A 23,056-nucleotide genomic window follows, 5' to 3' on the forward strand; every position below is an offset into this window, starting at 1 on the left:
AAATCTAAGAAAGCACCTTGATTTCTGTGGCCATAAGGCATATATGAAGGGGACAATATAAAAAACCATGTACGCATTGTGCTTGTCCTACCTGTTGCAGTGAGGGATTTCACTTCAAGACTGTGCTGTGTCTCTCTTCATAAATCCCATTCTCTCTATAGAGTAAGGACAATTTGCATCAAATTTACATTGTGTGTCTTCTCTTTGTATTTTGTTCAGGATTTTCCTTCCTCAAATAGCCCATGCCAGCATATACTCCATCAAATCACTAGTTCCATCTCATCCTTATCATAAAGAAATTGAAATTACCTCAGCTTTCTTTAAGATGCAAGTTCAGCTGTGCCCCGGCTTTGGATATTTTATTGCTGTATATTATTTCCCCTGATTCACAGTATGTACTGCATGCCTTTCCATGCAACTCAAGTATGGTTATTTTGCCTGTCTCTTCTCTCAGGAATGCTTCTTTTTCAGGCAGAGCAACAGTTTCCTCCCTATCTCTGCATCTCTCTGAGGCATAGGGCTCCCCAGAGCGTGCTCCCATTCTGATTGTCTCATGTGAGAAGACTGGAAACTTTACTAATTCAGTTATGATATTCCTTCAGTGACATCTGTCTGATATATTCTATGTTTAACATTGAGCATTATGTGAGTAGAAGGAAGGGAGAGACATCACCACATCCCCAACAAGAGCGTTCACCAGGCTGTACAAATTTATCTTGCTATCTGCCATGAGGAAAAAAAAATCCATTGTGTTTTGTAATGTTAAATAAGTCTGTTTGAAAGCACTATAATAAAAGAAAGAGGGAAATAAAGCAAAAAATAATGAGAGAAGAAATAAACAGCTTTCCAGTGAAGCTGGGAAAAAAAAAAAAAAAAAAAAAAAAAAAAAGAAAGAAAGAAAGAAAAAAAGGAAAGAAGAGTTGATGAAACAGAGGTGGAAGCAAGACTGCTTCATCCAGATGCTAGGCACAATTCAGGAGAAGAGCACTGCAATAACATGCAGATTATTTGAAATGCCAAAATGTTATTGTTAAACTAAAGTACTCTTCAGCTAGAGGAAAAGAGGAGGAAGATATTAATTAACAGTAACTGAGGCTAATTTAGAAGGCAGTTTTCCCATCATATATTTAAAGGAAGCAGTTAAGAAGAGAGACCAGAAGACAGTAAAAGTTCAATATCATTTTGGTTAACTCACAGTCATGCATGTCATCAAGGTCTTAAAAAAATAACCTTAAACTATCTGGGGGACTAACTGCATGAATCTTCAGCAATTAGGTTGAGAGACCATGGAGGGCAGAGGAGATCTCACAAGATTGATTAAGGACAACTGAATAATCTTTACAAGGAAAAGAGTTACAAATCAGTCATGTTATCTTTGATAGAATCTGGAAAACATGGACAGATTTTGGAACAAAATATTATACAATCTCTTTGCAAGTACCTTGGAGATAAAACAAACCCCGTTTCCTTAATGTTTCTATCAAAACTGGACCATATTAAACCAGTTTAATTTCCTTGTTTGTCAGATATATCCTCGTTAATGGAAACGTAGCAGGCAGTATATTTAATACATATGGACCTTAATGGAATTTCTTAGTCTCATATGACATTCTCATCAGGAACCTAAGGAAATATGGTCAGGTTAAAATTATAAAGAGACAGATGAGATATACAAATAGTTTTAAAATACTTCGCAGAAAGCAGTTATGACAGGTTTGCAAACAAAACAGAAAGTGGATCTGTCCCACCAGTTCCAGGTGACACTCTTCTAAATGCCTTGAACAAAGGGTAGACTGAACTTTGATGGATCCCACCATGCTCAGGAAGACTGAAATCCAAAATGACTTCAACCACTGGGCAAACCAAGTTGCAATTAGCATAACGAAATGTGGCAAAGTTTCCCTTGTTGCAAAATGGGTTCTAGCTGAGCTACTAGATGATAAATCAGCTGCTACAGTTTCAGTTCCAAGACAAGCACACATGCACTCACCCACGCTCCAAGTGAAGGTAACACTCAGTAGCTTTGTCCTGGCCCCTCCTAAAATTTCTGGCTTGGAGACTGAAGTAGGCACTACCCCTTGACAGTAGATCTCACAGCTAAGACATATACCCCCCCCTGCAATATCAAGTTTCTCTTTACTATCCAAACTTTCGCATTATCTCTGTAGATTCCCTGTCCCATGCCAGCCTCTCTGATTTTGAAAGTTTGCATAAATTCCTGGTTCTTACTGCTAGATTTGAGTATCTTCACATTAATTTAATCCCATTACAGAGATGCTGGAGCAACAGACTTCTTCGAGCAAACTCATTATCCTAAGGTTCTTCTGACTGAAATTGGTGCTTATGAGAGAAGAAGGATGCAGAACAGGTGACTCCAGCCACAGATTCTACCTATACTGAGGCACACCAGGATATCTCCATTTTCAAACCAGAATTTACAAAAGGTTTATACTGAAATGCACAAACACACTAGATTCTTCAGTATTTCAATCAAATTGAAGTGATCAAACTGAAGTATAAAAATTTCTGAGTTTAAAATCCAAAGAACCATTTTAATGTCGTGTTATCTTTCTATATTTTCCAATGAAAATGATAAAATTTTAGTCTTTCCTTACTATTTAATCTGTCTATATTCAGCTCCAGCTGAAACCAACAAGAATTTAGCTCTTCAAAGAATAAGTATAGATTATATTACTGTTAAGAAAGATTATATAAAATACACCATGGGTGTATGATGTGCTAAGTATGACAGTTCAGTAGCATAGCACACAAAGAGAAGAATATTTCTTTTTTAATTATGCAACAAGGAGAAAATCAACATCCAATTGCTTTCCCAGGTTCCTTAGATTCCAATTAGATCTGCTATCCTAACAAGAACTTGTACTAAGAACATTTCTCCTTTTTAGCATGCACAATGTGACTTCACATCAAAAAGCAGCAGGATCTGGCAGTCAGCATCACATTCCTATGGGGAAATATCACACACAGTTGTTTTCTACAGTGAAACACAGGCTGGAGGGACTCAACTGTCATACAGGTTGTTACCACCTATAATTACTTTTAAAGATTCATGTCCTGTAATGATTCAAGACATTCCTGTTATCTCTTCCCAGTGATTGATCCAAAACATCTGTCATCAACACCCGCATGGCTAAGAGAGCTATTTTGCTCAGGAATGATACGGAGAGCAGACATTGTCATTGAGTTACAGTATTTTATGCATGCAAAATCAAAAATGTCACACACCAGTCTCCAGCTGAAGATTTAATGGCATCTAAATTGAAGCCAGTAGCATTTTGTTTTGCAAGGTGGCAATGTAAACATGTTTGTTTACAAGCCTGCTGCTCTGCAGGTCTGATATGGCAAAGCATCAGCAGAGAGTGACAAAGTGGAACCAGTTTCTGATGCCTTCAACCCCTGCCAAATCAGTCCTGGTCTGATAGAGAAGGACAGATTCAGAACCTGCTCCCGTTTTGCTAGTTTAAATAATGTGTTAGTTACTCTTCCTGCTTATTACTTCACAGGGTCCAAGCTCAAGAAATTTGCCTACATGGAGAAACCTCCCATTGACCTCGAGGAATTTGTAGGACAAGGTTTTGAACAGATCCAAAAGTCATTAACCTATATGTATTGAACTTCTTTGCTTTAATGAACAAAGCATGGCTAGGCATTTGTAACATGTAATTAGTAAAGACAAGCTGGCTTCTCCAGATTAAATAATAACTGAAAGCCATAACATAAACTGAACTCATTAAAGCTATTTGAATCTGCATTACCTTGGAAGCTAGCTCTGGTACAAATTTTGGCTTCACATTCAAACCAGGCTGACACAGCTTAGGGGAAATTGGCATTCCTTTCATTATTTCCTCATTCAAGTTTTCACATTACAGAGAGAACAGGAGAGAAAAATCTGGAGTTGATTGTTTCTGGCCTGGCTGAAAGGTTGGAGCAGGGAATCTTTGCCTCACACATGATTCACTGTCCAGTTTCCAATGCACAGGTATGAATATGATGATTTTTTCAGTTACACAGAGCTAGTCAGAAATTGCTAACTATTTGCTGCTGAGAATCAGGATTATTTTTAGAAACTGATTGATAAAAAAAAGAGAAATTAAAAAAATAAACTACAGAAATGTGCCATTTTTGTACATATGTGTTTGTTAGTATATGTGTATGCTCATGTGCATGCATTTGAAAACTTTTTTTTTGAAAGCAAGAAATTATGAAATGAAAAACAGGAAAGTTTCTTTATGGTCTGGCCTTCTTCCTGTTAGTGCGTAGGGAAAAAACAAAACAAATCAAACCTTCAAAAAGTTAGATGATGTAGGTTAAAAGCGAAAATACTTTGGATTTTATTTTATTTATTTTATTTTCTTGGTTGGAAAGTATCAGTTTTACTAGGGGAAAAAAGAAAAAAAAAAATATTAACAGACTTTTCCCTGTCAGTGTTTCTCACTCTCATCTCCAATTTCAATATATCAAGTCACTTTCTTTAGAATTCTACATATCTGAAGACACAGGGAAATATTAGCTTTGATCTTTGGGGCTTCTCATAGGAGCCCTGATTGACAGGCAACAGGCACTCTGAAATCCACAGTTGTTTTATCCATCACCGACCCTAGATTGGTGCAAACAAGGAAATCAAGTACATGTAAAACTTATGTAAATGAACATTATAAGATATTTTCCATCAAAGTTAAAATATTAAGAAAATGTAGGACTTTAAAGTAAGGAACTCTTACATAATTGCTACACTAAGAAAAGTATACATTTCATATACAAATCACAGTATTGTGTATTAAAAAGAAAGTAAATGTCAATAAAACACACTTCTGAAACGTTCATGTTTTTATCAAACTTCAAGGAGTCCTGCTACAGCAGTGTTTCCATTTTAAGCAAGTCTTCCCCAAAGCCTTGTCCAAAATGCATGCTGTCCCTCCAAGTGCCCAGCTCGCCCTGCTGTTCCATCATTAGCGTGATCCCTGCTGACACACCGTATGGTGGTGAAAAGCTCTACTCTGAGCCATGAGCAATACCAAGCTGTTAATGATGCCCCCAGCCCAAACCATGTATTTTAATGAATGGGGTGGGAATTTTCAGTTCTCAGCACACAGACATCACTGGCAAACAAACACTCAAGGTTGCATTTTGCTTCTGCACCCCAGAGGGGCACGTACACATTCACACATACATATTCAAAGACTAACCTATGCTGAAGCGGGAATATGTTTTGTTCTATTCCTCAAACTCAAAGGGGCTACAAAAACCACCTGAAGAGGTCAGGGTAGCTTAAGGGAGAGATTACAAATGGGTCAGAAAGCATGTAGTGAGGAGAGGAAGAACTTTTCTTTTGCTGTATTCTGGCTTTGATAATTTAATATTTAATATTATTGTAAGGAAGCCTGAAATGCAAGGACGGCCCTTTGTAAATATTTTTTAGGCCACTGAGTCATCTCAGTTCCCTACCACTAGGTCAAATGGTATAGAAACCCTGTAGCCATACAAACTTCCAGCATGTTAAGCAAGAGCAATATAAACACATCCTTTCTTCTCCCCCACTCACTCTCTCTTTTTTTAATTTCATTTTTTTTATTTTAAATTTCAGCTCTGAATGACCACAGATCAATAGCCAGCAGATAAATGCCTAATGAAGGAACACAGAGAGATCAAATGAACTATTAATGGCCATATGCACAGAGGGTTGGCCTCTGAATACTTGAGATTCAGCTTTCTATATTATGAAATCCTACTGTTGTGGCCAGATATTAAAAAAAAAAAATATGATTTTTATTAAAGCAGCGAGCTGCACAGCAAAGTTTCATGAGTGATCGTCACCCAAAAGGGACAGATAAAGAACAACAGCTGTAAAGTCATTTTACTGTTCATTTCACCACATGGGCAAGAAAAACATGGGCTAGATAGGCACCAAAACACAGTCCTCAACTGAACTGGAGGGTTTATAGGTTGGGTATGTGGAAGGGTCTCTAGTCCTGTCTATGTTTGAGACTTCCTTTCCTCACCTTCACCACTTTTTTCCCCACTTCTAGCAATGGCCAGTTCAGAAGTAACACGAGTCATTCCCTTCAGTGCCATTAGGAGTACTTCTGGACAGGGTGAAAGGATGTCAGGAGGGCTGAAGGCAGCAGCTCTGTTGTGCCATGCATGAGCTGCAGAACACAGTCTGCATGGGACCTGCCTAAAGTAACACTCTGTCTCAACAGCAGAAATGGGGAGACAGTAAAAAGGTATAAATTACCTTTCTCTACCATCTTTCTCATGTCTGCTGTAAATATGAGGAAAAATCCTTCCTCCACAGCAGTCATCATGAACAATTTATTGTGTCAAGGGGAACCTGGCTCCGTATTCCCTACTGTCACATTCTCCTGCATCTGGGAAGAACAAATATTTCTGCAGAATAAAATGATCACAAAACTGTTATTCCTTCAAAGCAAAATAAGCCCAGTAAAATGGATGCATCTCGTGATATCAGAGCTGTTGTGCCCTATAGCTAGAAGTTTCAGTTAAAGTCATCTCTATGAAAATAATGCAGATAACCCTTTTCCCTTCACTGATGCTGAGATATGAGGCACACATGAGAAAAGAGAATTTCAGAGGAATCAGATTGCTTATGGGCAGTGTTGAATGCTTTTAAAACAGGAGATTAGGGGACTTCTTATCAACTGCTGAAAGCAACTCAGGAAACAAAGGCAGTTAAAGGAGTTTATCCTCCAAGCAGGCAAAAGCAAATGAAAAGTAGTTTCCAGACAAGATAAGCATGTAGATGGGTCCTGTCCTCCCTGACTGAGCTGAGCAGGAGAAGGAAAAAAGCTATTATATTTGTATCAGACATATTTTTTTCTTGGATGTTGCTGAAATACACATCTGCTCTCTTCAATAGGAACGATCTCAAAAACTGGTTTCTCATTTTCCTGTTTCTCATGGCATAATCCCCAGGTATCACAATGTTTTTCAGGATGCAGATCCACAGAAAAACATACTTTTAGTGGTATACTTTGAACAGACACAAAGGCTTTGTTTTTTCCTGTTTCCTTCAAACATCACTGTCACATTGACCTTACATCAGGCACAACAGAAATTCCATATTTTACGGCTGTATCCACACTAACCAAAATTGACATACAAGAGAACCTGCTCTCCAGTTGTGAAATTATCATATGCAGCTTGATAAGAAAGCTTTGTTTTCAAAGGCTTGTGATACTAGTAGGGAACAGTGCTTGTCTTTGCCAAGAAATGTTTTGTTTGTTAAACAAAATACAGTGGGAAGTTTCTGGTGAGACAGTATGCTAACGGTCATCTTAGGACTGTTTTACTTTTTAATGCTTTTCAGGTTGCCTAACATGCTGAAGAAAGATGCAGTTGGAGGCTACTCTCCACATGAATATTCAAGTCTCTTTAGATATCAAATATTCTTGAGATTTCTCAACTGCATATAAAAGATAGTAAAGTAAAAGGGCAAAGAAAAAAATTTCCTGATGGCACAAAGACAGATTGTCATGTCTTCCTGCCATTTGGGGTCAAACTGTCTTGTCAATGTCCTTAAGGGTCAATGGTTGTAATTTATTTGTATTGGAGGCTTACTCAGATATTCTCTCGGCTCAGTTTCTGAACAGCCATCAGCCTGTCAGAAATTAATAAATTGTTCACAGGATGATTGCATGATTAATATATCAGTCTGTCACAGGAATCATGTGTAGATATTAAAGAGAAGGAAGAATCAAATGTTGAAAAATTAAGTTAACCTGTATTTAACTACAAGTGAAAATTACTAGGGATGTGTTTCACAAGATGTTCCATGCATGATGACTATTACTTCCCAGGAAAGGTTTAAGTGGTCACAAGGTTAAAAATAATAATAGAGATAGTGATGCTCAATAAACAATGGACACATCTTTTCACTGAGTTTTTCACAGTGCATATGAGAGGTCAGTAAGTGTGAAAAACCTGTAGTTGGAGAAAGCAGACAGCAGGTTTGTGATCAGAAGCAGCCCTGTTTCTACAAATTGTTGATTTCTTGCCTGAGGCACATTAGCCTTTCAATTTGACTAATATTGAATTTTGCTCCCTCTTCCCATGCCCTTCAGCCCCCAACCCAGTCACCCCCATTTTTCAGCCATGTCTCTCACCTCCTCTTCACCACCTTCCCTATAACCTGCTTTGCAGCAGTCACTGCCAGGATATGCTCAGCTCCCTCAGACAAACTGAGAGGACGTGACTTGCCCCAGGTCACTCAACAAGCCTCAGCACCATCTTAGAGGGGTCATCACCGTGGCTTCCAGATCTCTACATGGCAGCTGCCAGGGCAGGTAAGGGCAGTCAACAGGGGCCAGCCAGCAGGATCCCACTTACTTACACTCAGCAATACCACTGCCATGAGGAGAAACCACATGCTGCTTTTTTTAGTCTTCTCAAACACCAGATGATAACTTTTCAGCAGGAGACAAGATGCTGTTCTGTGTTGGTAACTGAGCCAGGTTTATAAACAATATGGAAAAGAAGGCTTAGTGAGATTTCCACACAACAGTCATAAAAATTAGTGAACAATTTTTCTTCAGTGTACCACGTGTTAGGGTCTCATTGGAAGTAGGGATTAACCTTCAAAATTCTGGTAAAAAGTGAGATTAATGTTGCCCAACACCAGAGGTTGATATATAGGCATTTGTCTGAGTGTTTCCGGGATCCATTTATAGTTAGTAGGCAGCTGAATCTCTTAAGGCACAGCTCTCTGGGAAATAAAAAACAAACAAACAAACAAAAAAAAAAAAAAACCAACAAGGACAAAAAATATCCCAAACAAACAAAAAGTCAAACAAATAAAAAATCAACCAAAAAAAAACCCACCAAAAATTCCACAGATGTTTCTAAGGGGTCAGATGAAGCTGTGCAAGAGTCCAGTAAACCATTATTTTATTTCATTGACTACCATTGAGTCTGGGGAGACTAGCTCAGATGGAGATAACTGTACTGTGAACACACACAATTAAGTGAGATGACTCGTCTGAGACTTCCTCCCACTCATATCCTTTTTTAAAACAGGTCCTGAGATCTCATCTTGGACTTTTGATTTTCAGAATTTTCAACTACCTGAACTTAAAAAGCAAACTACTGAATCAACTTCTCCCCCTCAAAACCAGCTCTGGATTGTTCAGGAACATGGTGCTTTAACTTCTTCCTCTGCTCTGTTCACAGAGAGTGAGCAGAGAGAGACTTCTGTGTTTTTTATGTTGTGACCCTTCAACAATTATGTGTGGATGTTGAAATAAACTGCTACGAATTTTATTTTCAGACCTTCCCCTTTCATAACCTACTAACATTTGGTCATATTTCTCACACACAGTCATGTATTATTTGTATCCTACACACACACACACACACATATATATATACATACACACAAAAAACCCTTTCCACGGAGCAAGAAAGTTGAAATTCTAGTCTATTTAGAATTAAACTGAGTATGGCTTCAATTGCTATAAATAAAAGCTGTGGCAGCTTGTAACCATTGTCCCATTTAATGAGTTAATGTCTGTACAAGATTTTGAACATCTCAGACATTGTATAAATTGTGGGTATTATTGTGAATTTATTTGATTTCATGACAAGCCTTACATTTCACAGTTTTCAGTTTTGATGCATCTCTAAGGTCTTATCTGAATTTAAAAGGTTTCCAAAGGAGGTGATCCAAAAAAACTCTCTTAGCCTGGATGAAATTTATCTTAGAAAAGAAAAGAAGAAGAGAAAGTCAACCCAAGTCAGCAGTTGTGTTCTGTTACAGAAACATCTAAATAGTAACTCCCTGACCTGTACTGGTAAAAATACTTTCTTGTCACTGTACATGCAATATATATGCAATTTTATTGCATACATAATCGCAATAAATTTATTATATTTACCAGTGTAGACATAGCCAACTATTTAAAGTATATTCCTTTCTGATATGTCAGAGTGTGCCCCAAAGAAACTTCCAGATCCTGCAGCAAGCTGGCAGCTGTAACGTCAGGTTACAGGATGGCATCTGGACTGACCTTTTCAGGTAATCTTTTGATCAGATGGGCACCCCAGGGGTCTCACCATCATTCTTATCCACACTTTCCCTCAGCACAGCTCATCACTAGATCACAGGTCAGACTGACCAGTTGTGTTTCTTGTTCCCAGAGAAACGAACTGGACTACAAACACACACAGTAGTATGAGATGAGAGTTCATTATGCAAATCCTAATCTGAAGTAAATAAAATGTGACTGGTCAACATGCTGTCAGAAATATCATTCATATCACTAATGAAAAAAGAAATTGAGCCAGAAAATACTGAAATGTTGAGGAGTTCAGATTTCATCTTATTGTGCAATTCTTGCAGTTTCTCATTGCATCAGTTTCTTGCACATAAGGAAGAAATGTTTTGACACAGAGATAAAATATCTTTGTGTTGGACATTCCCTGTGTCTTGGGATTCCTGAATTAACATTTCATAACAGGGTGCCCAAACTCCAAACTCCAACCAAAAAAGTATACTCAAATTACTTTTATAGCCATTTTTAAAACAACCTTTCATTTTGTGCTGATCTCTGTAAATATTTAAATAAATAAAATGTTGATGGTCCTTCCTAATCTGACAGTATATCCAGCCTTTGATCTCCATGGAAGAAAGATAATCAGAAAAGCATATAATGTATGTCAAAGTCTGACACTAATTATCTTTGCCTTGGCTCCTTCATTTACAAGATTAGGTTCATGTACCAACCTTGATGGAGCAGCATTAAATAAGATAAATCAGAGCCTCTTAGAATGCCATGATGGTACATTTTTGTGAAGATGTGACTCAGAATATAAAGAAGCAAAAAAAGTATTGAAACTCATTCTGAAAATATGTTCTGGAGTAATTTACTTCCTAGTTAAGGCTAAGGATGGAGGGAAAGATATGGAAAGATTTCCTTAATCATCCAGTCTTGGAATGTAGTTTGTTAAACATTCGTCAGCAGTTGTACATTCATACTGCATCTCCTTACTGAGCTAGGGGAATCTATTTCTAAAGAAGTGGCAGAGCTCTTACATGTTCTTAGCCCCAGGCTAGCATTCTCTTTGATTTTAGGGAGATAAGAATATGGACTAGTCCCATGCTTCAGGAATCTCATCTCAATCCATCCTATCCCAAGACTAGGACAGCATCAACAAAGAACATAGATCCCTGTTTTTCCTTGTCATTCTTCCACACCCCATTGAAGAAATAACAAAGTTGAACAGAAGGATCAAGACCTCTACTGACTCTGAGAGCTCTACAACTTTAAAATCTGGAACAAGATGCATTTTCCTGAAGATCAAATGAGGCTGTGGGTCTCTTAGCAGAAAGGAAGCTGCCACAGAACCTTCTATTTCTTCTGTGTCAGGGATCTCCAGCACCAGTGTTCTCCAGTGCAGAGAAGTCCAGTAACTAACACAGACCTCCTCCACAGGTACATCGCCACCACCATTCAGTCTTCATTCCTCCTAATTTCCCAGGGCAAAATCAATGGAATATACCTGAATCATTAAGACCTCCTGTTTCCAGGGAAAAAATCTGAAGAGACAAACACTTTTCCAGATTTCTCACTCATTACTGTGTTCCACGTTACTAGGGTTACTGAAGCTTTGCTGCCACATCCTAGTTTGATATTACAAGTTTAATTTATACTAGGGACACATTAAAATTGCAACTTCAAATAAATCTCTCTCCAACTTGGTTTTCTCTCAGCACCTGACAAATCAGGTGGCTGTTCCTATAGTTGCATCCTTCGAAGTCACAATGCAGTCCATCACTTTAGCTCCAAGACAGACATACAGCTAATAGGTGTCACACACGAACAGTTACAGCGGCATTTCCTCTAGTGCAATGAATCTTTCAAAAGGGCAAAGATTGTCGCACAGAACTTAATTACTTTAGGTCCTGTCCTGAGACTGCATAATGAACTATACCAGAAACTGAGGACTGTAAAGAAACAATCGCCCCGTCTCCTCCAGTTTCACAATCTTTCTCTCACATTCTAAATCTCTATCACAAATTGAGAGACAGGTGGATGTTTTCAATTTTAAAAAATAATAAAATAATAACAAATTTTTCCTTTTCATTCAAATCACTATCAGAATAAGACAATAAGACATAAACCAAGCAGGAGGCTGAAAAAACAACACAGAAACAATGAGTCATATTATACACTGGTATACTGATCGATACACAGCTATTACAGGGAAGAAGCATGATACAAAGCCCTAACTGAAACAGGAATGCAGCCATTGTTGAGGTGGAACTAAGTAGCAAAGTATATGTAAAGAGTAGCAGGAATGAAGACATATCACTGAAACAAAGAGAAAGAAAAATTGGGTTCTGCCATTACCCCAGATGGAAAAGTCTAGTTTGGGAAGGAGATAGTGGAGGGAGATTATCATAGTTGGAGGTAGGCAGGGATGTAGTATTTACAACCGTCTGTCAGACAAATACCATCTCCTGCAGAGGCCTCCAGTTCTGCAGGCTAATATTTTAGCTCAGCAATCAGCTTGAGAGAATAGAAATGACCTCTGAATCACCTAGATTTTCCCTTCAGTTCCTCCATTACAAGGAACAGACTCTTTCTGACTCAACTTAAACATGTGAGATGGGGTGAGAACACAGCATGAGCAATTAGAGCTACAGAACCTAAACTTTTATGGTCTGCATCTTTGCTATAGCAAAGATAAGATTTAAAGGCTCAGAGGGTAACTTAGTCTTTTTGCTGAGGAAGAAAATAATTTTCTTGACTGACATAATTCTTCACTCAAGGCCAATCTAAATATATAGTTTTATTACCATACCATTTATGATTCTGAAGGAATCAGAAAGCTTACCTACCTGGAAATGATCAACATCTCCCAGTTTCAGAGTTGGAATTGATAAAACTTAAAGAAGAAAAAAAAAAAAAAAAAAAACAAACACAAAAAAACCCAACCAAACAAGAAACTCTGAGAAGAATCTCATGAATTTGCCACCAGCTGCTCTATTTATTTACCTCCCACTATCCTCTCTGCAACACACAGGCCTTTAATGCAGGCACAGGAGACACAAATTGCAGATTACTCTTTGACCCCTGTAGACTTCAATCAATAGAATCACATGTGATCTGAAAAATTAAATCTCAGAGGTTTTCATGTATGTGAATGAGTGCAAATTCCAGTTCTATTGACAAGGCTATAATCTTGTTGCCCAACTGTATCACTTCAACTAAAAAAGTATTAATATTGACATTTGACAATGGATGCATCACTGGGAGGGGGAATAGGACATGAGTTAAAATGGAGCAAATCTAATAATCAAACCATTAATGCCATAGCACTGGGTTTCATTCTGTTATAAGTTCTGTACATTATGCTTTGTTTTTCATGCTACTGAAATATTTTAGAGCATTTTTCCTGTAACACTGAAGTGTAAAGAAATTTTAAGTAGCATGAAAGGATACAAACCTAATCAAACATAGTTTATGTTGTAAATCCACCCAATCATTCTCTTAGGGTAACACTGATCATCAATCAAAGTTATATTATTCGTTTATGACTTGCTATATCCAATTCTTGAAGGCATGTGTTTTTTTTTTTTCTGTTCCAACTAGCTACTTTCATATGGAAAGAACTGCTTGCAGCGTCAACTAGGGTAAGTTCACCTAAGGACAGACTTTTGCCTATGGCTCTCAGTGGTCTATATGGGAGTCTCAACTTCACTGAAGTATGCAGACAACAAAAGTTACTTGGCTGTTCTGTAGGGATCATTTCTAAAGTCCAGTAACAAAGGGAAAAGAAAAAGAAATCAAGCTGAAATAGCTCATCTTGATAGTGGAGCTAGATGATGTTGAGAAAGTGCAAAGCATCTTCTGCTGTTACTTAAATCATTATGACGATCAGAAATAAACTTCAGAGAAAAGATCCACACTATGGGCTGAGCAGTCATAGGGAGCACTTAAAGCAAGGGATAACATTTGAATCAATCTTCATCTTTCTCTGGCTGCTACTAACACCTCTGACAAGCCTGGGTTGATCTTTCCAATTCTTCCTCATCACATTCAACTAGTGGCACCTGGATGAGAGCAAACCCTAGGTCAGAAGCTCATGTAACCTGGCCTGCAATAAGCAGGGCTGGAGTCAGGGAATAAAAAACAGGAACTTTCATTATGAGGGCAATGCACCTGTAACTTCCATCATTCAGATTCATCCCTGTGAAAAGGGTCCAGCAACATGAAAGGTGAAATGATATGATGACCAAGCAGATCCAGCCAACTCATTAGGCAATGCTCCACAGGCCCTTTCAAAAAAAAAAAAAAAAAAAAAGAACCTACCTTAATTTTCCACATTAAAAATGAATTAACACATCACAGGAGCACATCCTCTAAAGCCCTGACATTAGTATGCATTTTAATAGCTAATTAAAACACTTTCACCTCTTACAATTGCCAGTAAATCCCAGACTGGACCTTCTTGAGCTCCAAGCCAAAAGAGAAGAGAAAAGAAAAAAATGAAAATGTGATGCTATTGCAACTGTGAATGAGAGGCAAAAATACAGATTTTCTTGTTACCTTTTCTTAAGGACTCACTATGGGAGTCTGACATTAATTTTATTCCAAGAGTCTTTCCAAAGAGCTATTTCTCCTTCTGTTCTGGATTTTTGGGTGTCACATAGAGTTACACTAACTTTTTATTTGATTATTATTTTCAGATGCACAAAGGCAAAAATTCAGGTATGCTCAGCTTTCACAGTTCACATTCTCTTTAACTGCACTGCAACCAGATAGGGCATTCAGAACAAGATTATGGAAAAAATACCAAACAAACCCTCCAAAAAAGCCATTTTTGCTTCCTCTCATATCACTGTCTGACAGATTCTATGTGACAGTTACTCATATTTCAAGAAGACCTGAAGACCTATACAGGTGTTCATCTGCATCAGCTTTGTGGCAATTCCTCTGAAAACTCCTCTGGAAACTCTGTATGCATATATTTCAAATCCTGAGAAAAGGGAGCAAAGGATATGATATTTATAGAGTTTACAATGAGAGTTTATTTTTTACTTTTATCATTAAAGCTCTGTAGTTAGGGTAAAGTCTATTTTCCCCATGCAAAGGAACACGGCGTAGATATAATACCAAGGGTTTTACGGAGGAGGTCCCATAATTTGGCAGAACTATTGCTGTAGGGTTGCCTATGGATTCACATCTTGAAAGGAATTTCCTGTGTTCTTTGTGACTGCTTGTACTATCTAAACAGGTAAAAAATCAACATATTTAATATATCTCCTCTTCTATCATCACCTAATCAAAATTGGCCCATGAGTTCAAAGGTAAGCAGGAACACATGCATGCTGTGCTAACAAATCTAGTTGCTTTAGCTGTTGCCTTAGTTTTGACTGGGATAGAGTTAATTTGGTTTCTTTTTCCTTCCTCCTTAGTAGCTAGAATGGTGTTGTGGTTTGGATTCAGTATGGTATCAGTATGGGATTCAGTATGTGAGAAGAATGTTGATTATGTACTGATGTTTATAGTCGATCCTAAGAAATCAGGGACTTTTCAACTTCTTATGTCCTACTAGTGCACAGGTACGCAGGAGCTGGGGGGGAGCATAGCCAAAACAATGGACTCAAATTGGCCAATGGGATATTCCATATCATCTAGCATCGTGCTCAGTACACAGATAAGGGTTGATCAAGAAGCTCCACTCAGGCTTTTGGGATGGTGGTTTCAGGACTCTCTTCTCTGGGATCACTAGCTGGGAACGGGCTGGGCATTGGTCAGCAGGTGGTGAGCAATCAAGTTGTACATTACCCCTTTGTATTTTCTATTATTATTATATTTCCATTAAAAAATTGGTTTTAGCCAAACCTACAAGTCTCCTTACCCCTCCAACTCTCTCCCCCATTCCCCAAGGGTGGGGGAGGGTGAGCGATCAGCTACAAGATATTTTGGCTGCCAGCTGGGTTTAAACCACGGCAGCTGTAAAGGAGTTGATGTTATACCAAAGGCTGAATATAGGATACTGATGAGTTCTGGACTTTTCACATGTGAACTTTAGCCTAAGGCACTTGCATACATCTGGCTTGGAACTGCTGCACTGACCTGATTTTTTTTTTTTTTTTTTTTTTTTTTTTTTTTTTTAAGCAAATGGATTCACAGGCCAACATCTGCAGCAAAAAAAAAAAAAAAAAAAGGCAGATTTCTTAAGAATCAGGGTTGCACATACCCATGCTGAGAGAGTATAGGACACAACATGTCGTGAGAGAAAAGTACGTGGAGCACATGCTAGTGAAAGACATCATTCAGCTGACACCATTTAGTTTATACCAGGCTCAGACAAAAACAGATTTCAGGTGGGAAAGACAGGGTTTGAATTTTCATCAAACCAATTAGCCTTGCCTGCTTCTCCCTTAGACTCAGATAAACACTCTTTTCAAGAATGACTGAATAGAAAAAAGAGCCCCTACTAGCATCTGTCCATGTTTTACACTGCAGAGAAAATTTAGCCTGTAAATCAGTGCTGTGTTGCTGCAGGAAAGGTTGTGGTTGAGGGAGGAGAAGCTACAGAACTTCAGATACTTTGAGCAAGAGTTTGGAGAGAGATCCTAAAGTCCTGGTACAAGTACTTTATTACTGTCTGGAGCCAGTGTTGAGCTTTTTGCAGCCCCTTCTGTTTCTAGCCAGGTAGAAGACTGAAGAAGTCATCAAACTTCCCATGAATTGGAGAACTTTGCTCTTTGTGTCCTACTTCCAAACTAGCAGAATTAAAGATACAATCTTGAGACAGGTGCAGTGATAGGAAATGCTGTAAATTCTGCCTGTATTGTAAAATGCAAATCCTCTTGCCATGAGATGGTCCCTTTGAAACTGCATTGTCATCAGAAACTAAAAAAAGATTAATTTGGGGGATCCTATCCAGATTTGGGAGAGAGAGCAAAAGTTAAATTCCCCTTCACAACACATTTCTGTGGGTGTTTTTTATGATTAATCTAGGAGAAAACAAAACAAAACAAACACAACAAACAACCAAACAGCAATGCCCCACCGCCAGGGTCACATTGCAGAATTCCCCGGGGGACTGCTTGCTGCCCTGGGAGAAGGGCTTTTCCCATTTCACTAAGCTCACGGTGGGATTCATACCGCCAAACATAAACACTGAACGAAATAAAAACCAGGCAGTTTTCTCCTTCCTGGTATATGTTGCATCTCCACGAGGGGTCTCTGCAGACGCGGCGACGGCAGCCTGGAAAGGTGGGGGGGGGGGGGCATGCGGCACCCCCCGATTTGATGGAGGCCAATTAAGGATGAGGCCAGGAGCAGACGGACGCGTCCCATCCTCTTGTGCACCCCGGGAGGGTGCCACGCAGGACCGGGTCCCTCCCAGTGCCGGCGCCCCGCGGGCTGGGCGAGCTCCTGCTCCCCGCGGACCTCGGGACGTCGGCTCCTCGGCCGGGCCGGGCCCACGCCGCGCCACACCGAGACATAAACCCACACCCTCAGCCCCCGGAGGCCAGCAACAGCTGCAGCGCTGGGCATTCGCTCGAAAATAACTGCAGACAGCTGTGGCGGATAAAGGGTTTTCTGCCGTTCATTTGCAATACAGGCAAAGTGAAAGCAGCAGCAGCAGCCTCCCGAGGCTTTTTTTGCTTTTTGAGTAGCCCTGGTGTTTCTGTTGTTCTTTTATTAATACTTCCTCCTACCAGTAGTTTGCTGATGTAGGACATCAAGCTGCTTTTTTGATGAGGCAGTCTAATTTGATCATCATCTTGAAGGATGCTTTACTTTTTCTTCCATTCTAAATTTCAAGCAATTAACATTACAGGCACTGTGTTCACACTCTTTATGTTTGCCTGCCTGCGCATGTGCACAAACAGAAGCACTCAAATTTAACTGACAGAAAATGAGTAATTTTCTATAACATAATTATGAAAAATATAGAAAACAGAGTCAAAGGAGACCTCAGGATGACTACCTCACCCATCCAGCTTCTGGAAGTAAGAATCAACTCTACGTAATGCATTTATTTTATATTTATGAGTGCAAACAGTTCTTTAATACTTGCAGTGATGGAGACTTCCAGCTTTCCCAGGGAATTGATTTCCATCTTTCCCATTAGAAGAAGGTCTCCTGGTTTCTCACCTGTGGCTACTCTGATACCTTTTAAACCCATGTGTCCTTGAACACTTGACTATGGCCATAAAAAAAGCTCAATCCCTTCTTTGGCCACATGTCTAAAGACACACTTTGCTCTTACCTGCTAACCACTGAACTGCTCTCACAGCAAAAGGAATCTGGTTGAATCAAAGCCCAATCTATCCTGTGCCTGTTGACTCATTGCAATGGACAACTTCTCAATTTAAAATGTGAGATATTTTGTGTATCTATAAAATATGTATATTTTTAATGTATTCACTTTAATAAAACACTAGTAACTTCAATATGAAACTGGTATATAAACAGTACAAGCATTAGACCTCTCTTGCCTGACTAAATTTTCCAATTAATTTCAGTTTATCTCATACCTTGAAAAACTGCACTGAAATATGTAAACCAGAGAAGGTTTTTCCATTTTTTTTTTTTTTAAACACTGTGTTTACAGTAAAATTGGAGTCTTTCTCCTCATCTGAATCAGAAAATCAGATCTCTGTACACTGAGAGAAGCAAAAAATCTCTCCTGGATTCAAATATTCCCAAATGATGCCTAATCCCAAACTTCAAACACAGCTGCTTTCTGTGATACAGAATACCTGCAAACTTTCCTGAGCACAGGTGGAAAGGCTTAGAGTTTAATGCTCTTATTTTCATGTTCACATTTTTATACAAAAAGCTGATCAGACAGAGGTGAAAGGTTATCTGAAGCTTTCTTAATCCAATCAATATTACAGGTCTACTTATCTCTTTAGTGAATTACTGGTCTGGAGAAATATCTTAAAGTGCAAGACTCATCCCACCTGCTTAGCTAAAGTAAAAGGCATCCCAAACCCTGGCAGCGCTGAACCTGAATGTTCAGGTTGTGAGACAGGTTTTGGTTCAGCAAACTCCAGTTTTCTTAGTTCCCAGCAAGAGCAAGCCTCTAGAGCCTCACAGGCCAAAAAAAAAAAAAAAAAAAAAAAAAAAAAATGGAGGGGGGGTAGGGAAACCACAAACCAAAAAGTAATCGAATAAGCACTTTCCCGCTTCATTGAATTTATATCCCATGAAGCATTAACCATTTATAATGTATATAGCCTTCCCCCTGAAGACTACCTGAGCCTTTTGCAAGCATTTTATGCAAGGCTCAGATGTAACAGTGCTGAATTCCATGTTTACAAAGCTTGACAACAATTTACTCCAGACTTGACAATAAACTCTGCGTGTATGTGAGTACAAAGAGTTTGAGGTACATATTTTCCAATGTTGTCTTCTAGTGGCTTTTTCTTACAGGACAGGAGAGGCAGTGTATTCATATTGACTGTGAAAAGGTCTCATCTCAAACAGTGTGAGCTTTCACACCAGGAAAGGCATCTATCTCCTGCTTCTTTGTTTGAAAATGGCATTTTAGTATTATTTCTCAGCTTTTGTAAGAAAAGAAGATAAAAACCAACTAGTAGAACCAGGACATGGACATGAAGCTCTAAAAATATCCCAGAAAAAAAATAAAAGCAGACATCCTTATTGTCTTTTTCCATCAGATTTTGTATGTTTCCTGTGCACATCATAATAGTGTATATTCTATTTTGGCTTTGCTTTGGTTGATATGGTTGCATACAAACCTGCTCCAGCACACTGCATGAGTGAGTAGGAGCCACCTTTCTCAGCAGACTTAAGGTAGATGCATGGGTACATCAAACTGCAGTTCCCTAAAACAAGGAGTGGAAGCAGGAAAACTGTCACCAAAAGAAATCTGGCATGTGATTTGGCACCACTGAAGGACTGGGATGTAGTGAAGTGTATGGTCAAGTTCATCTAGCATAACAAACAACTACCCAAGGTAACTTGTATTCACATTTTTACTTCCAAGGATAAAAGCATGTGTAACAACTTGGTTTAAAAACCACCTTTTTGGAAATTTAAGCTACTTCTGAGTAATGGATCTGTATTAGACCCCTTTGGGACCTTACAGAAAGAGCTTTTTTCTGGTTTATTTCTATCCTTTAAAGAAGGTTGCAGGAAGATTTGTAGAAAATAACCTCAGAAAGAAAGTAAATAAACCCAATCAAAACACAGACCCATCAATTCAGTGAGGTAGGCACTGAAACATTTTCCTGGTCCCAAGTATGCCTCACTGGAGACTTTTGGACTCTCTCTCTTCCAGTTTGCAGGTGAGCAAATGCTGCCGAACTAGTCCACATGGGTTTTAGTTTTATCTATATTATCAAAGGGGATGACAATTAGTAGTGACAGGGGCTAATTATGGTACTTGAACAGAAGAATCTTAATTGAAATAAATCAGTGGCAGTAAGGATGGTAGGAAGAAATAACCAATCAAAGAGATTTAAAATGGAAAAAAAGAGACTGAATTACCCTTTTAAAGTTTCCAGAGAATCTGTGACTAGTTGAGAGCAGAATGTTTTGTCACAGGGGAAAAACAAAATGAAACAAAAAACCACCACCACATGCAACTGCTTTGTTTTATGTTACTCCTGTGGAGTTATTGCCACAAGCACTTTGCAGACATGAAACTGAGACAAGTTGTAGTTGTTATGACTATGTGGCTCAAAAATTCAAGGAGATAATCTAAACCCTGAGAGAACTGGAATATAGAAGACAAAGACTAATTAAGAATATGAAGGACTATATTGCAGCTCTCTTCTCCCTGAGCTATGTCATCTCTGGAAAGAAGGTCATCTGATCTTTTCTGGGTCTCCAACATTCCAGGATTTAGAAATGTCTCAGTAAACAATTGTCTTCAATTATTTTTTTTCCTTTTCATCCATAATGAGCCTAGTAGAACTGGTCAAAATATTTCCAACTCAGTTATCTCCCATCAAAACTGAAATGTAGTCATAAGAACTGCTTGATCTTAATTTCTTCCCCACCTCATAAAAGTTTGGGTGGAAAAGTTCTGGAACAGATTACTAGCTGATAGCAGAACATTTTCTTAAGTTATATCTATGTTTCTGCTGCATCAAATAAGGTACAGTCTAGTTTCCAGTGTTTTTGTTGGCCAGTTTGTCAGTCACTGGTACACAGATACGGTCTCTCAGATAAGTGAATCTATAAGGATTTATGATGACTTCATGTGGACACCAGTTATAGAAAGTAAATAGATACCATCATACGTTGTTGCTATAGAAGTGTCAGAGCTGGAGAGCAGAGCAGCTCAGGTATGAGAAGCTAATCATCAGCTATCCATTCTCCCACCCTGTAAACTCATTTATCCTTCAGAATTGGAAATGACTAAATCAAATTGGGGAAGATCAGCTGGCAACACAAAATTTGTCTCTCCTACTTAGAGTCCCTTTAATATGAGTCCATGATTCGCCTTGTTTTCTTTCTTGTTTTACTCATTTCCCTCCCTCGTCTGTCTGTCTCTGAAACAACACTGCATGTTACTCTGACAGATGTTTTTATTGTCATGTATCCACCTTGTTTATTGACACATAGCTAGACAGCTGTTAGAAATTAATTCGAGGATTAATTACACCAAAGTCTGCTCCTGCACACAGCATTAAAGACTATTGCCAGAGCTGAGGTCAGAAAAACAGCAGAAGGAAATTCAAGAGGGTTTCATCTTTCTCCACAACATTAGGATTAGACATGGAAAGCAGTATATTCCTCTGTTTAGGAGGGATAACAGGGAGGGTTGATCACTGCTGAGGGACAAACTTCAAGGTTCCCTTCAAGGAAGGCATCAATAAACTTCACCACCAGACTCCCCAGGCTGGGTCTCACCCTTCCACGTATCATTAATGGGTTTGTAGTGTGGAGTGCAACAAGGTCAGCTGGCCATGGAAGACAGAAATCTTTCCCAGCCTTGCTCCTACTTTCATTTTCTGTTCGTATTTTTCAAGATTACTTTTGCCTTAAGAGATTATCCAAACCCAGAAATAATATCTAGAATCACCCGACATTCAGAAGGTCCATTTAGAAAGCAAATTCAGAACTGTATCACTACTGGTTTAGAAAGTTAAAAAGCCTGGTCTGGGGAACTACAAAACTGAACTGTATTCCATTTTTTCTTATCTTTCTCTACAACACTGAATGTTCTTTTAGTGCAAGAAGAATGTTTCTGCCATTAAAGTCTCATCAGCTAGCATATAGTTTTTTAGAAAATCATGAGTTATGAATATGTTAGCAGCTAGACTGAGGTTTTATTTTGCATGACACAAATTTGACAATGACATTCTTTCCCATGTATTTCTGCTTAATATTTCCTCACAAAAATATCTCAGTTATCTTTCACTTTTAAAACCACTTCTTGGAAATACAGAGGTCAACAATTAATAAGCTCATTAAAACTAACAAGCTGCTTTGATTAATATTCTTTGTCTAATTCCTTGAGAAATGTACTCTATCTCCCAGGCTAATGAAGACAAGGCAAAGTTATTTAGGTGTTTGTTAACAAAGCTGATTTGCATATAATTAACTGAAAGGATCCCTGTATTTACAACACAAATGCTGCCAATCTCCTTTGCTAGAGTGTGTTATGTAAACAGGCTAGCTCCATGCCGAATTAACAAAAAAGTTATTTAGAAAATAAATTAACTCAAAGGGATACAATTTTGGGGGCCATAACTGATGAAAAATAAAGCACACATTAGAAAACAAACTGCTTTCTTTCAAATGTTGTTTATTCCATCATGTGGGATTTTTTTGTTGTATGGTCTCATTCTTTTAATCAGTTAGATTGTTTTTAGACATGTAAAGAAACAAAGACTGTCACATTGGATTGCTCTTTCTTCTGACCCACTTGTGGGAAAAATGAGTATCATTTCAGCAAAGCCATGATTTTGCACAGATGTCTTCTATAAAATTACCTATCTGTCACACACCCTGAAGCTCTGAATATGAAAGGTTATATAAAATAACTAGTACATGCAGCCTGCAGGGTGACC

Source organism: Tyto alba, unplaced genomic scaffold, assembly GCF_018691265.1.
Source record: "Tyto alba isolate M040663 unplaced genomic scaffold, T.alba_DEE_v4.0 Super-Scaffold_1, whole genome shotgun sequence".
Taxonomy (NCBI): domain Eukaryota; kingdom Metazoa; phylum Chordata; class Aves; order Strigiformes; family Tytonidae; genus Tyto; species Tyto alba.